Below are 13320 nucleotides of genomic sequence, written 5' to 3' on the forward strand. Positions count from 1 at the left end.
ACCTGCTGTAAGCAAACTCTGGAAGATGCCCATCCACATTCCCAGGAGCAGGGAGGCAGGGCTGGGTGGCAGCAGGGACCACGCTGGAGCCTCCTGTGCTCCTTTGTGCTGCTCTGCCCTGGTTGTCTGCAAATCTGAGTGGGTTTGGGTCTGTGTAACACTCAGTGAGGTCAAATGATGTGTTGGAACCTACTGAGTGTGTCCAAGGCCTGTGTATTTCACTTTTTGTGTTTTGTTCCATCAGGGCGATGATGGGATTCCTGGGGAACCAGGACTGATGGGCCCTAAGGTATGTTCTGCTCTGTGTCCCTCTAATGCACATGTTGGGCAGCATCTTTTGCTGTTTTTGCACCAGCTGGGGCAGGATGAGAAACATTTCTCCTCTGGTGTGGAAAAAGATCAAAAAACTGAGGGTGGTGAGGCCCTGGCACAAGTTTCCCAGAGCAGTTGTGGCTGCCCCATCCCTGGAAGTGACCAAGGCCTGGTTTAACAGGGCTTGGAACAATCTGGGACAGTGGAAGTTGTCCCTGCCCATGGCAGAAGTGGGACTGGATGATCTTCAAGACCCCTTCCAACACAAAACACTGTGAATGTATTATTGTATGCTGTGGTTTTGGGGCCAGCTTCATGGCTGAACACACCACCTGCAGCCAAAGTGCTGATTCTGAAAGCTTCACTTTTATCTCAAAACCTCCCCATCTGCACCTGGGCAAGGTGATGTGTTTCACAGCTGAAAGCGGAGCTCTGCTCCCTCGTGTATGTAAAGTGAAGATAAATCAAGAAAATGATAATCTGAAGAAATATTTTCTCCATCCTCCCTGTACAGCATTTGTCTAAAGGGTTTTGTTTTCAGGGAGAAAAAGGAAGTGTGGGTCCCAAGGGAGAGAATGGCACAGATGGCTTCCCAGGACTGAAGGTAAGGAGAAGCTGCAGCTCTGGGCACTGCACTGCAGAAGCAGGCCATTCCAGCTGAGGAGGTGTTTTGGGAATTTGCCTTCTAAAAGCCCCATAAAGTGCCAAAACTGACATAAAAAAGTGAGATTAGGAGTGTTTGAACTTTTTCTGGTGATTTGATGAAAGCTGGGTTCAAGCAGAGATCCGTACAAGAGCTTGTAAGTCATCCACGTTCACATTTTCCACTGAATTGCCTTTTTCCTCAAAAACTGTAGAATTCTGATCACATTTTGATCCCATGTTATTGATGGCTGTGGAATTGCTTCAGAGCCCCAAGCACTTGTGAGCTGTCCTGACCTCCAAAGCTGCTGAGAGATAAAATTATCTGGGTTTGTTGGGTGGTGCTGAGGAGCCTCAGACAGCATCCATGGGCTGCTATTTACCCCCTCAGCTGCTTTGGATTTAGTAGGATCTGGATGTGCCAATATTTTCTGTATTAAAGAGTTATGATCTGATTGGGCAAGACAGTGTGTATGTGAGGAAGAAAGTGGGCTCTGGTGAACTTCAGTAAACTTTTTTCTAGAACCATAGTAGCAGTGCTGATTGAATTTAGGTTTTTTTTCTATACATTTTTACCATTTTTACTTTTTGGAGAGCTTTAATTTGGTCAGCAAGGGGACCAACATGGGTGTGACACATGGGACATCTTTTGAATCCTGAACAGAATTTCAGGTCATTACTGTAAGAGTACTATGACTTTTTAAAACCCTCCAATTAAAAAAACCCAAAAATTTATGAAAATGAGAGGAGGGGGAAAAAATAAAAAAGAGGAAGAAAAAAGGAACAATTTGGCACAGAACTTTTCCTTAAACTCCCCGTTGAAAATGGCTTAAACATCTCAGCTGAAACTTTCCACATGCAAAACTGAGCCTGAAGCAAAGGGAGCCATGTGGATGCAGCACAAAGAGATGGAGCTCAGCACAGGGACAGGGAGAGGAGCTGGAGAACAGCACAGCCCAGAGCTGGCCACTCCCCTCCCCTTCCAATGAGATCTCCTCTTACTCCTCTTGTTGTTACACCAACATTGTTTTTTGCTAAATATATTCATTCTCAGGTCAAATCTATTTTCTGCTAGGAGAAGCAGTCCTTTGTTGGTGTCATAATTTTTTCTTAATCTAAAGCATATCTTTATGGGTGGGTACAGTATTTTTAGGATAAATATTTTATATTTTACTTGATCTCATTGAAAAATGATTTTTGATTTTCAGGGTGAGCCTGGTGAGAAGGGAGGAATTGGCTCCATTGGACCCCGGGTATGGATGTTCAGGATTTCATTTTGGAACAATATTTTTCTCAACCTTAGCTGTTCCCCACCACCTCTTTCTGCTTAGTATGTGGATGAATTGCTTCAGGATCTATTCAGTGTCAGAAAATAGAGATGGTACATATTTAAACAAATGATTGCGCAGGTATTGAATTCTGGCATGGGAAATCAGTCAAGTCCAATTTTCTAATACTCATGACCATTCTGTGACCCTTTTTTCTGCAAGAGGAAAGCTGGGAATGGGGTAATCAAGTGAGGATTTTTATGCTCTTCTCCATTACACAAACTGATGGCCTTTTGAGGTTTGACAGTTCCAGCTGTCAGACTAAGGGCTGGTTAAATCCATGGTGTTTGTAAGGTGATAACCCCCAAACGCTGCGTGTCAGGTCTTTGCTTTCCTAGCAGCCACCTCTGCATGCTGTGGGATTAATCCAGGATTCATTCCTACCTGCAGGGTCCCCCTGGGCTGAAAGGGGAGCAGGGAGACACCGTCGTGATCGACTACGACGGCCGAATCCTGGACGCGCTCAAGGTGAGCCTGTGCCAAAACTCGTGGGAAAGGACTGACATTCATGGTGGCAATGTGTTCACCCTTGTCCTGTGTCTCCTCCTGAGGTCTCTGTCTTGGCACAGAGCTGGTTGGGAGGGAAGAAAGAGCTGATTGCCTCTGGGGTTTGAGGATATTCAGGGTGCAGCAGCAAAAGCGGTGGCGGAGTCCATGGTAGCAGTTGGGATGTGGGAGGAAGGGAAAGGACAGCTGAGTCTTAACCTGCCCAACTGCCCTGACCTTTTCATTAGAAAGAAATAAGCTGAATAGAAGAAATACTTAATTACAGGCATATTTGAGAACCATGCTAATTGTTTTATAACAGGCTGCAGGGATACACAAAGTGCTGGTAATTCCCATTTGCCAGATGTCCGCGTGGCACGCAGCTTTGGGAGTGGAGTGCAGTGCTTGGAGAGGCTCCATCAAATGTCTGGAGCCTTCATCTGCTGGACCCAGACCCTGTCCCTTGTTCTGCATGCAGACACTGCTGAGTGGCACACCACTGAACCTCACTAACTTTGCTGTTTTCCTGCTTACTCGCTGTTTGCTGTGTTTGTGCACTGACCTGTCTCAAGGACAAGGCTCTGAAAAGGTTTCCAGTGTGACTAAGTGTAACAGCATTTGAGTGTGCAGCCATGGAGAAAGGTGCTCCAGGATATGATGCTGGTTTGGCTTCTATCTGAGCAAGACCACAAATTTTGCTGCTTGAAATAATTTGCAAGTTGGAAAATATTTGTTCATCTCAAGGTGGTTTGTGGTCTTTGCATCCAGCAGTGCCCAGGAAAAATAATTTCTTTAAGAGTACAAGGTTTTCCTGTTGTTAGTGCTCACACAAACTCCTTTTTTCCCCTCTTTAATTGCATCTCCCTGGCTGGCTGACACTGTTTTCAGCAGGATGCTGCTTCCCAGGCTGGCTGGCTGGAGTGGGCAGGATGCAAAAATAGACCATCAGATTGGGGAGCCACCTCCAGCTAAAGGCATTTTGCCTCTCAGCCCATGTCTTTGCAGCTGTACACCTGACTGGCTCCCACTGTGTTGTGTTCTGCATGAACAGCCCCGTGGCAGAGGAACCTTGGGCACTGTGTGGCAGCTCTGAGCTCATCTCAGTGCTCAGGCAATCCCACTCACCTGAGTGTCTCTGGCAGATCATGGCTGGGAGTGCTCATCCCCACAGCATGAGCACAGCGTGCCATGTCCATGCCAGTCATCACCAAACCTGTTTTGTTTGTGTTTCAGGGTCCACCAGGTCCCCCAGGGCCACCGGGCCCCCAAGGCACTCCAGGTCCCAAGGTGAGCCAAGCTACACATGGAGTCCTTAGTAGCTCCCCATGAGGAGTCTCCCAAGCCAAAATCAGGCAGTTGAAGCTGCCTGCAGAGGAGTTTGAGGCTGTGTGTGCTATTTAGCCCTTTCTCTGGCTGAAAAAACAGTGGCTTTCACAAAAAAGCCAAAATTTTGTTGACTTGTCTCTGGCCTTCTTCCAGAGGATGGTGTCCCAGAAACGAGTCCAGTCCCAGTTCAACCTGACAGACAAAATCCCAGCTCCTCTGAGAGTGCGCCATTGGTCTGTGGCAGGAGGCAGAAGTGGGAGAAGCAGCTGCGAGAGGGGCTGCAGTCCCATGGCTGTGCTGAGCCACCCTCACTCCCACCCTCCCTGTGTGTTCTTTGCTGTCCCAGTGCTGTGTCCCAGGCCCTGCTGTGCTCCTGCTTCACAAGCAAGAGTCTGTAACCTGCAGCCAGCTGCTTCTTCAAAAGAAAAATGTAATTTGTAGGAACGAATCTCTTGAAAGGATAGGATGGGACAGGATTTTGGTGCCTTTTGAGGTCTCTGTGCCAATATCCAGATCAGCTGGTGATGCTGGTGGGTTACTGACACCTCCTTGGTCCTAAGCTTGGCAGTGGCAAACCCATAACCACAACAGTTGTGTATGAATAACTAATTTCCTTACACAATGCTTTCCCAGGATGAATCTTTAATTTAATTTACCATGGGCTCCCCTTTGTTTGTCTCCCTGCAGGGAGAGCTGGGCTTGCCAGGTCCACCTGGGGCGGATGGTGAAAAGGTGAGTGAGGCACGGCTGGATCGAGCGAGGCCTTGCCAGGAGCCAAATGAAAGCGAAGCTTCCTGTGTGTCTGAAAAGCAAATCCAGCATGCCAGGAGTGAGCTCTGCTGTGGAGGGGCAGCTGTGACTCCCTGAATCGATGGCCCTGTGCCTGCAGCCCCTGCTCTGCTCTGAGCGTGCTGATGCTGCTGTGGCCGTGCCTGCCGAGCTAAGGGGGCTCCTTTCACAAGCAGCTCATCAGATGCTGTCTCAAATCCTTTTGTAAACCTTCCCAACCCCAAATGGCTGCAATCCCTCCTGCAGCCCAGCCAAATTCTGCTGCACCCTCAAAATTGGCATCTGTGAGGTTGAATGTTAAAACATGTTCTAGTGAGCTCGCGATGCGGAGGGAAACAGCAGAGAGGCAGAAGTGGCTGCTGTGGGGAGTTATTTTAAGAGTTTTCTTCTAAATGTGTTGTATTTTCTCAACTTGCAGGGTCCCAAAGGAGCAAAGGGTGACCAGGGCAGCATGGGGACCATGGGGCAGAAAGGAGAGACAGGAGAAATGGGCTCGGCAGGTCCCCCGGTACGTCCCTTTGGTGCCCCTCTGCCCTCGGTTCTTTCATGCACTCATTTCTGCAAATGTTCAGAATGGGGCTGGGCTGGCTGATTTAAGCAATGACTTCTCCACACCACCTTACTGTGGAGCTTTGAATTTCCATTTCTAATCAGCTCATTCAGAATGTATCAAGGAGGAGAAAATATTTCTTCAAGGTCCTCCAGAGAGGACCACGAGCTTTGCTTGAGCCAAGGCTGCTGTTTGGAGGGACACAAACCTATTTGTCTCTCATTTTTCCTCTCCTGGAAGATGTACCACATCAGTGTCACATTTTTACCTTTCAGGGAGCAGAAGGGCCAAAAGGAGACAAAGGAGAAAAAGGAGACACTGGGTCACCATGTCTGCAGAATAATCATGTAAGATCTTGGCAATATACAGTCTCTTCCATGACACAGGACCAGGCAAAGTTGGGGTTCAGGATACACCCACCAGTCCCATATCCATCAGCAAAACCCAAGTTTTCTACAAGTGTCTAAATGGGGTTTATTCCTTAGAGAAGAGCAGTTCACACACTTAGCACTACAAAGTTATTTAGGTTTTGTACTGGATTCTGCTGTTGTAATCAATTGGGCATTAAATGATGATTCTGGGCTTTGTGAGATTTTCACTCCTGAGAGCCTTGTTAATGTGCTGTTAAATTCCCTTCTGCAGATCATCCCTGAGCCTGGACCCCCTGGATTACCTGGCCCTATGGTAGGACTGAAGTGATTCCTGCAGATTTATTGTTGTATGTGATAAGGGACAAGGGTGGTTTGTTCTGTTTAATCATTCTGGGCTGTTTTGAATCTGGGAAAAAAAAGAAAAAAACAGGGAAGTGCTACAGTCTGATCTGTCCTTGGAGAAATGAAAGCACCCAATTTAGGAGAGTGCATCAGAGTTTACAGCTCATTTTGCAAAAATCCAAGTTGTTCCTTGGGAGAAGATAAAATCTTGTGGGATGGAAAATCTGTTCCCCACCATGACAGTGTCTCTATTCCCCTAAACTCACCCAAATCATGACATTTTCTGCCATCAGCTGCACTGGGAGAGGGTGCAGGTGGTGATGAACACACAAAGCATTTTTGATGGAGACATCAAAGGGTTTGGTGCCTACAATGCTCCAAAAGGAGCTGTCAGGGACATTGGGAAGGCTGGGATGTCTCTGCTGGGTCCAAGATTCACCTTGAGAGAGCATGCTTCAAAAGCAGTGGCATTTCAGGTGGCATTCACAGCCTGGGGGGTATCCCAGCCCTGCCCTGGTGTGGAGGGCTGTGGTGGCACAATGACACTCCCAGAGCTTCCTGTCACTTTCTTCAGCAAAGCTTCTGGGGGCTCTCACTCCCCAGAGCTTGTGTTGCAGAGTTTTATTGTCCTGTGTTACACAAAATACTCCTTTTCAGTTCCCCTGCCCCCTGATTTGATACTGGAGAACAAAATAAACTGCCACCTGTCTTGAAAATAAGTATTTGACCATTGTCAGCCTGTAATTTGAGCAAGAAATTGTTTGGGAAGGAAAGTTTTGGATATGATTTTAAATTCTGTGGTTTTTTTCAAATGCACCACTGTCTTTCCCACAGGGTCCTCCAGGAATCCAGGGGCCTAAAGTAAGTCAATAAATTAAATGTCACCCAGTTTCCCAGCTGCTAGTGCATTATTTACAGGCTCACAAAAGCCTGTCAGCTCTGGAGACTGAGTTTTTTGTCCCTGTTGTCACAACACATCCCTTGGTTACTGTTCAGCAGTTGGCATTTTGGAAAACAAGCCATTTTTCCTTCCAAGCATTTACAATCCAAACCCTTCCTCCAGCACAGAGTCCTGAGGGCTGGTGAGAGCCAGGGTTTCCAAACCAAAAGGCTTAAAACCTGTATTTTCAGCTGTTTTCTTAGATGATGTGGTGAGGAGCAAAACCTCAGCAGCAGTGTGGGTGTGGGACCCCAGGGAAGGGGCTGGGGGTGCATGGGGGGCTGATCCTGGGCTGATCCATTTCATGTCTGCAGGGTCTGGATGGTGCCAAGGGAGAGAAAGGTGACAGTGGGGAGAAGGGGGACCAAGGTGACACCGGACCTGCTGTGAGTTGTTTTCCCAAATCTCATTTCTGGCCGTTGACAGAAACCTCTCACAGGAAACAATCCCAATGCTTTGTTTGTTTTTAATTTAAGGGTCTCCCAGGTGCTCCAGGGCTCATTGGATTACCTGGCACCAAAGGAGAAAAGGTAATCACGGGTGTGGGAGAGGAGCAGGGACATTGGGGTGCAATCCTAAAATAGGGGTGTAAAATCCTGCTGTGGGGAGTCCAGCCAGAGCTGCAGAGCTGGAGCAGCCCTGCCCTGGTAGGTGGCAAAGGAGCAGCCTCCAGTGCCAGAGCTCCTGGGTGAGCCCTGCCCTCACTGCCACGTTAAACCAACTGGATCTAAGCTTGCCTGCAGCACCAAGCTCAACACAGCACGTCCTAATTGTCATTTTTGCATCTGCAGGGAAAGCCAGGGGAACCAGGATTGGATGTGAGTATGGAAACCATGAATTATTTGTGGTAGAAACACAAGTAACACACACCTAACTTGAGATTGTTGGGAAAATATGCAGCTAACACTGTATACACAAAGGCAATGGAATGATGGCTGTAGGAAGGGCTGAATTCAGGCCCATTGCTGGGCTGCTTCCACTGCACTATGGAGCTGCTCACCTGAAGGTGCTGCCAGGGCTTCCCTTTCCAGCTGAGAATGTTTGTATTGTATTCAGTGACATGAAAATTTCTAATAGCTGGTAGAATAGCATATGTTGTAATAATAATAATATAATGTTAACAGTAATGTTACTGGGGTGTGGTGAAGCACTCAATTTTTCCAAGGAATTACTGACATACCGTGGCAGGACAGGTTGATGGCTGGAGTTGGCTCAGGTTGAACTGAGCCATTCACACACTAAGCTTACAAAACCTTTTTTTTTTTTTTTTTTTTTTTTCCCTTTTTCCCACCTAAAAATGGTGGTGACAGGGTTTCCCTGGTCTCAGAGGAGAGAAAGGAGAGAGAAGTGAAAGAGGCGAGAAGGTGAGTGGGGAAGGGCTGTGCTGATGCTGTGGGGCAGGACAGGCTGCTCTTCTCGGCATCAGAGCTGCTTGCCCTGGCAGCCACTGCTGAAAGGCCTTCTGTGCAGCCCAGGGAATTGCAATTTCCCAGCACAGGGCAGGACAGGCAGTTAATTCCTACCCTCTTGGAAGGGTTTTTGCAAGCCTGCCCCCTCCCCAGCCCAGCCTGACCATTGTGGGGAAATGGAGCAGCCTGACAGCTCCAGGTTGCACAGAATCACTGATCTTGGTTTACAGACCTTGAAAATGGATCCAAGTCAAAGGTTTTGTTACAGGGACCTTTAAACAAAGGGGTACCCAGGTGGAGCCAGGAGCCCAGCTGAGCTGGAAGCTGCTGCTCCCATTTTCTGTCAGATACCAACCTGGGCTCCAGCAGAAACTGCTCATTCAGTCAATCTGTTATAAAATTATCCATTGCAATATTTCCACCCAGCTTTAACTGAAGATTTTCACAGTGATTTCACTGCTCAGCTGAGGTCACACCAGTGCAAGTGTCCTTACTCTGGGTGAGGACTGGGGCACTGTGAGTGCTGTGAGACATGAACCAAAGGTGTTTCTTCCTCCTGAAATCTTCCTGTTGTGCTGACAGGGTGAACGAGGAATACCAGGGAGGAAAGGGGCCAAAGGACAGAAGGGGGAACCAGGCCCCCCTGGACTGGACCAGCCTTGTCCTGTGGTAAGTTTTCCATTGCACTCATCCTAAGCACAGGCTGAGGGGCTGAGAAGGAGACACAGCTTTGCAGACAGGGAGGATTTGGGAGTTCTCTGTTTTGCAGTAAATCAGAGCAGATGGTTATTGTTTTCTCACTTTTCTTAATGGTTTATCTGCACTGCTGGAAGTTCACTGCTGGCTGTAAGGCTCCTCACTGGCCAGATGGGAGCAAGCCACAGCAGTAAAAATGAAGCATCTTTGTGTGAAGACCTTCTTATTGTAGTCAGGAACAATGGACCTCAGTAGAGCTCTTCAGGAGATAGTGTGATGCTGCTGGCTTGGATTCTGGACATGTTTGAAATCAGGGAGTAACTGGGTGCAGGGGATGGGAGCTGATCTGAAAACAAGGCCAGCTCCATCCTTCCCTTCATCCCTGCAAACTGAGTGAGGGATGAGCCAGGGGAAGCATGTTGGGGTTGATGGCATCACAGCTCTGCCAAGCATAAATGATGTATGAGCTGGAGCCCCCCCGGCTGTCAGGAAGTGCCCCTGGAAGGAGAAACCTCCCCTGGTTTGTGTGCCTGTGGCTCAGAGCTGTCCCTTCCCAGACTCACCCCACTGGGTTTTCCAGGAAACCTCCTGGCTGTTTGAGCCTGGGGTAGCTGCATCCCCCAAGTCCACTTCCAGAGCCTTTCATTCATTAGATAGAGCTCACAAAAAAAAAAAAAAAAAAAAAAAAAAAAAAATAGAGTGGTTTATAAAAAGTTATTTGACCTGGTAAAATTTACCTCCTTTTTGCTACTGTTTCTCATATAATGACTAAAACTAGAGAGGTCCTCTCCCTGAAGTGCTTTGGAACTGCAGGATGAGAAGTATCAAATATGGAACTGAAAACGCTTAAATGTAGCAGTTTAGAACTTAGTCCAGAAGCACCTAATTAAGAGTGCCAGCTGCTTGCTCCACGACAATTCAAACCCCATTTCTTCTCTGAATGTGTGACTTTTCCTCACTCTCTGAGCACAGCCATGGCAGCCAAGGCTGCTGTGTAGCTCCACTACACCAGCAATAAGCTCCTTTAGTCAACATGCTTTATTTTGCCTGGAGATTGAATGTGAGCTGCAATTAATTTTTTCCTCTCTTTACATGTTGGGTGATTTACCCTTTATCTCTTTAACTGCACTTTTACAAATGTGAACCTCTGGTTTGTGTACAGAGGATATTTCCCAGGTGACAGACTCTGCATGTCATGTGAATTCCCTACCATAAAACCACTCTGCTGACTGCTGTGTCATCAGAAATGGAGCTGTGAAGCTCTAGACCCATCCTCCTCCCCCTGTGCTGAAACATGGCTGTCTGTCTGTGTAACTCCTGTATTCCTTTGTCATTCTCAACAAGCAGTTATTTTTCCAAACAGGGAGATCATAGCATTGCAGGCAGCAAAAGGGACCCAGGTTTGGCAGGCCTGGATGGGCTGAGCCTGCCCTGCCCTTTGGTACAGTATCTGCTGTGTCTTGCATGGTTTGTGTGTGTTCCTGCTGTGGCCCCAGGAGCAAACCCCTCCAGGAAGAGGAAAGACACAGGGCAGCAAAGCTGCAATGCTTCACTCTGGCATGTGGGGAAGGATGCCAATGAGTTGTCCCTTCTTCTCCTCAGTTAAAATGATTTTAGATGAGTATAAATCATGGGAGATCACACAGGGGATGCCAGTCCCTTTCTGGTAACAGATGCTCAAAGTTAGATGTTTTCAAACATTTTTTAGATGCTCAAACTCTGGTAACAGATGCTCAAAGTTTCTCTCAGTACCCTTAGCCCAGTTTGGTTCCCCTTGTGCCTGTGCTGCTGCAGCCCTGAGTCCCATCCCCAGCTGGGGTTTGAAAAGCTGCAGAGCAGGGCCACTGGCACTCTGGGCACCAGAAAGGTTTTGCTGTGCCAGCACAGAGCTTTGCCCAGAGCTCAGGTTGGCTCCAGTGCTTATGCAGGAAGGTTTGTGCTCTGCTCCCCAAAAGGGCTCTGCACCACTAGCTAGGAGAGGTCATTGTTTTATTTTCATTTTTTTTAACCATAGAAAATGCTGCATGTTAGATGATTTGCAGTTGTCCTCAGAGAAACAAAAGGGCAGTAAGCGGTTTCTCTTTCAAAAACTTAAATTACTTTCAGATGTGTCCAAGAAACCAATTCCTAACAGCAGGCCTGCTCTAACTTCTTACTTACTCCCCAGAGATGTTCTATTTCCCAAGCATCTCCCATCTTAACTACACAGAAATCACAGGACCCATCTCTGCTGAAGGCATTGTAAACTGCAATAGGTGATTCCTCCAATTGACTGCATTCCTCCAATTAACTACAACATGACCAGTCAGTAAAGCTCTTGTGCATCTTCCTGGTTAGCTGCAGGTTGGATGAAATGTTGATTTTGTTTTGCAGCCCAGGGTGCAGAGGAGGCTTGTTGGGTTTTAAGTCCAGGAGCATCAGCATGAGCCCCACATACAGCCATGAAGAGTCATTTTGGAGTCACTCAAGTAAAACATGGTAGAAAATTGTGGAGTTTTATGATGGCCAAAATAAGAAGGAGAAATAGCTCAGGACACAGATAAGCCCCCTGACCATCAGTGTTAGGGTGACCTTTACAGCAGGTCAGCATGTTTTAGGTCAAACAGCCACCCTGCACCTTGTCCCCTGTACCCATCACACCAGACAACTCTGGCAAATGTACATGTTTTACCCTTTTTTAAATAGCTTTGGATCAAAATATTGACTGTGTATGCAGAAAAAAATGTGTTTTCTAACTAAGGAAAAGTTACAGGAAAGCATGACTGCTTACACTCTGAGTAGCTGGAGAGGGTTACCTTACTTCACTGCATCTGTTTTATTGGGCATAGGCTATTTTACATATAAAATCAATACAGAATACAAAAAAATGTGATGACTAACATTACAGTAAAAAATGTAAAATTGCATTTTGACCTGTATTTGCACTAGCAGTTCTCTGCTGCATCCACATCCTCCCAGCCCCAGTGAGTCTGGAGGTGGCTCTGAGGGAAGGGTCAGTGCCTGTGTGCTCTCTGTGGCTCTACATGCAGAAATTCATGGAATTGGAGATCCAAGAGCCTTAAACAAATCCAGCATCAGGAAAGGCAGCAGAAGTCAGCTATTTCTTCTGAGGTGTCTGGAGAGAGCTGGTCATACATAGCTCATTCCTCTTCTAAGGGCTCCTTCCTTTCCAGTGTTCTCCTCCTGGAGTCAGAGCTCTTCTGGCTTTCTGATTTTTGTATGTTTCTTGTATCTCCAGCGGAACATGACAAATATTTTCACTCCCTTTGCATAGTCCACAATTCATCCTATTCTCAGTTCAGCAACTCAAGACTCCTTAAAGAAACTAAGTACTGCAGGATCAAATTTAACACAATTAGGATACCATCTAGGAAAAAAATACCTACATCACCTCCCCCAAACAGAAAAGCACATTTTAACAAAAATTACATTCCCACATCATGCTTTCCATATATATGTCTGATTGCAAAATACACTACCTTATAAAGCAGATTATGAAGTTGATGAACTGTGATTTCAAATCTATTTGTACACATTTTCTTTGTTTAAAGGAAAAAAAGTGTAGATTTCCAATTCTTTATTTTATTTTCCCCTGAGGTGTATTTAATTTTGTGTTGTGCGTGACATATGGATTACATTGCCTGCATATTCATGTTTGTGCATATACAGCAAATGGGTTTTGCATGGTAATTAACAGTGATGCTAAGCCTTTCATTGTGACCAATGAACTTGAGGTTTTTGGGTCTGACACTTGAGTCACTGTCAGGAAAACTGAATCTGTAAATTGAATTTTGCAGGGACCAGACGGACTGCCAGTAGCAGGATGTTGGCATAAGGTACAGTAACATTAATAATTTTGTTTATTCTTGAACAGGTCCTGAGTGATTTTGCTCCCTGCATGGTGATTGTTTGCTCTGCTGCACATGCTTCAAGCAGCAGCTCACAGGCCTGGCAGACATGGCATTATTCCTTGGGAGAGCAGAATTCCAGCAGCTTCAGGGCTTGCTCCCCCCAGCTCTAGACTGGGGCTGGGAACACCAAAAATTTGCTAAGCATGGCAAATCATTAACACTGTCAGGAGAATGCCTTTTTACAGGCCTGTTTGGGCTTTTATCAAGGCCAAGGGAGC

Source organism: Zonotrichia albicollis, chromosome 15, assembly GCF_047830755.1.
Source record: "Zonotrichia albicollis isolate bZonAlb1 chromosome 15, bZonAlb1.hap1, whole genome shotgun sequence".
Taxonomy (NCBI): Eukaryota; Metazoa; Chordata; class Aves; order Passeriformes; family Passerellidae; genus Zonotrichia; species Zonotrichia albicollis.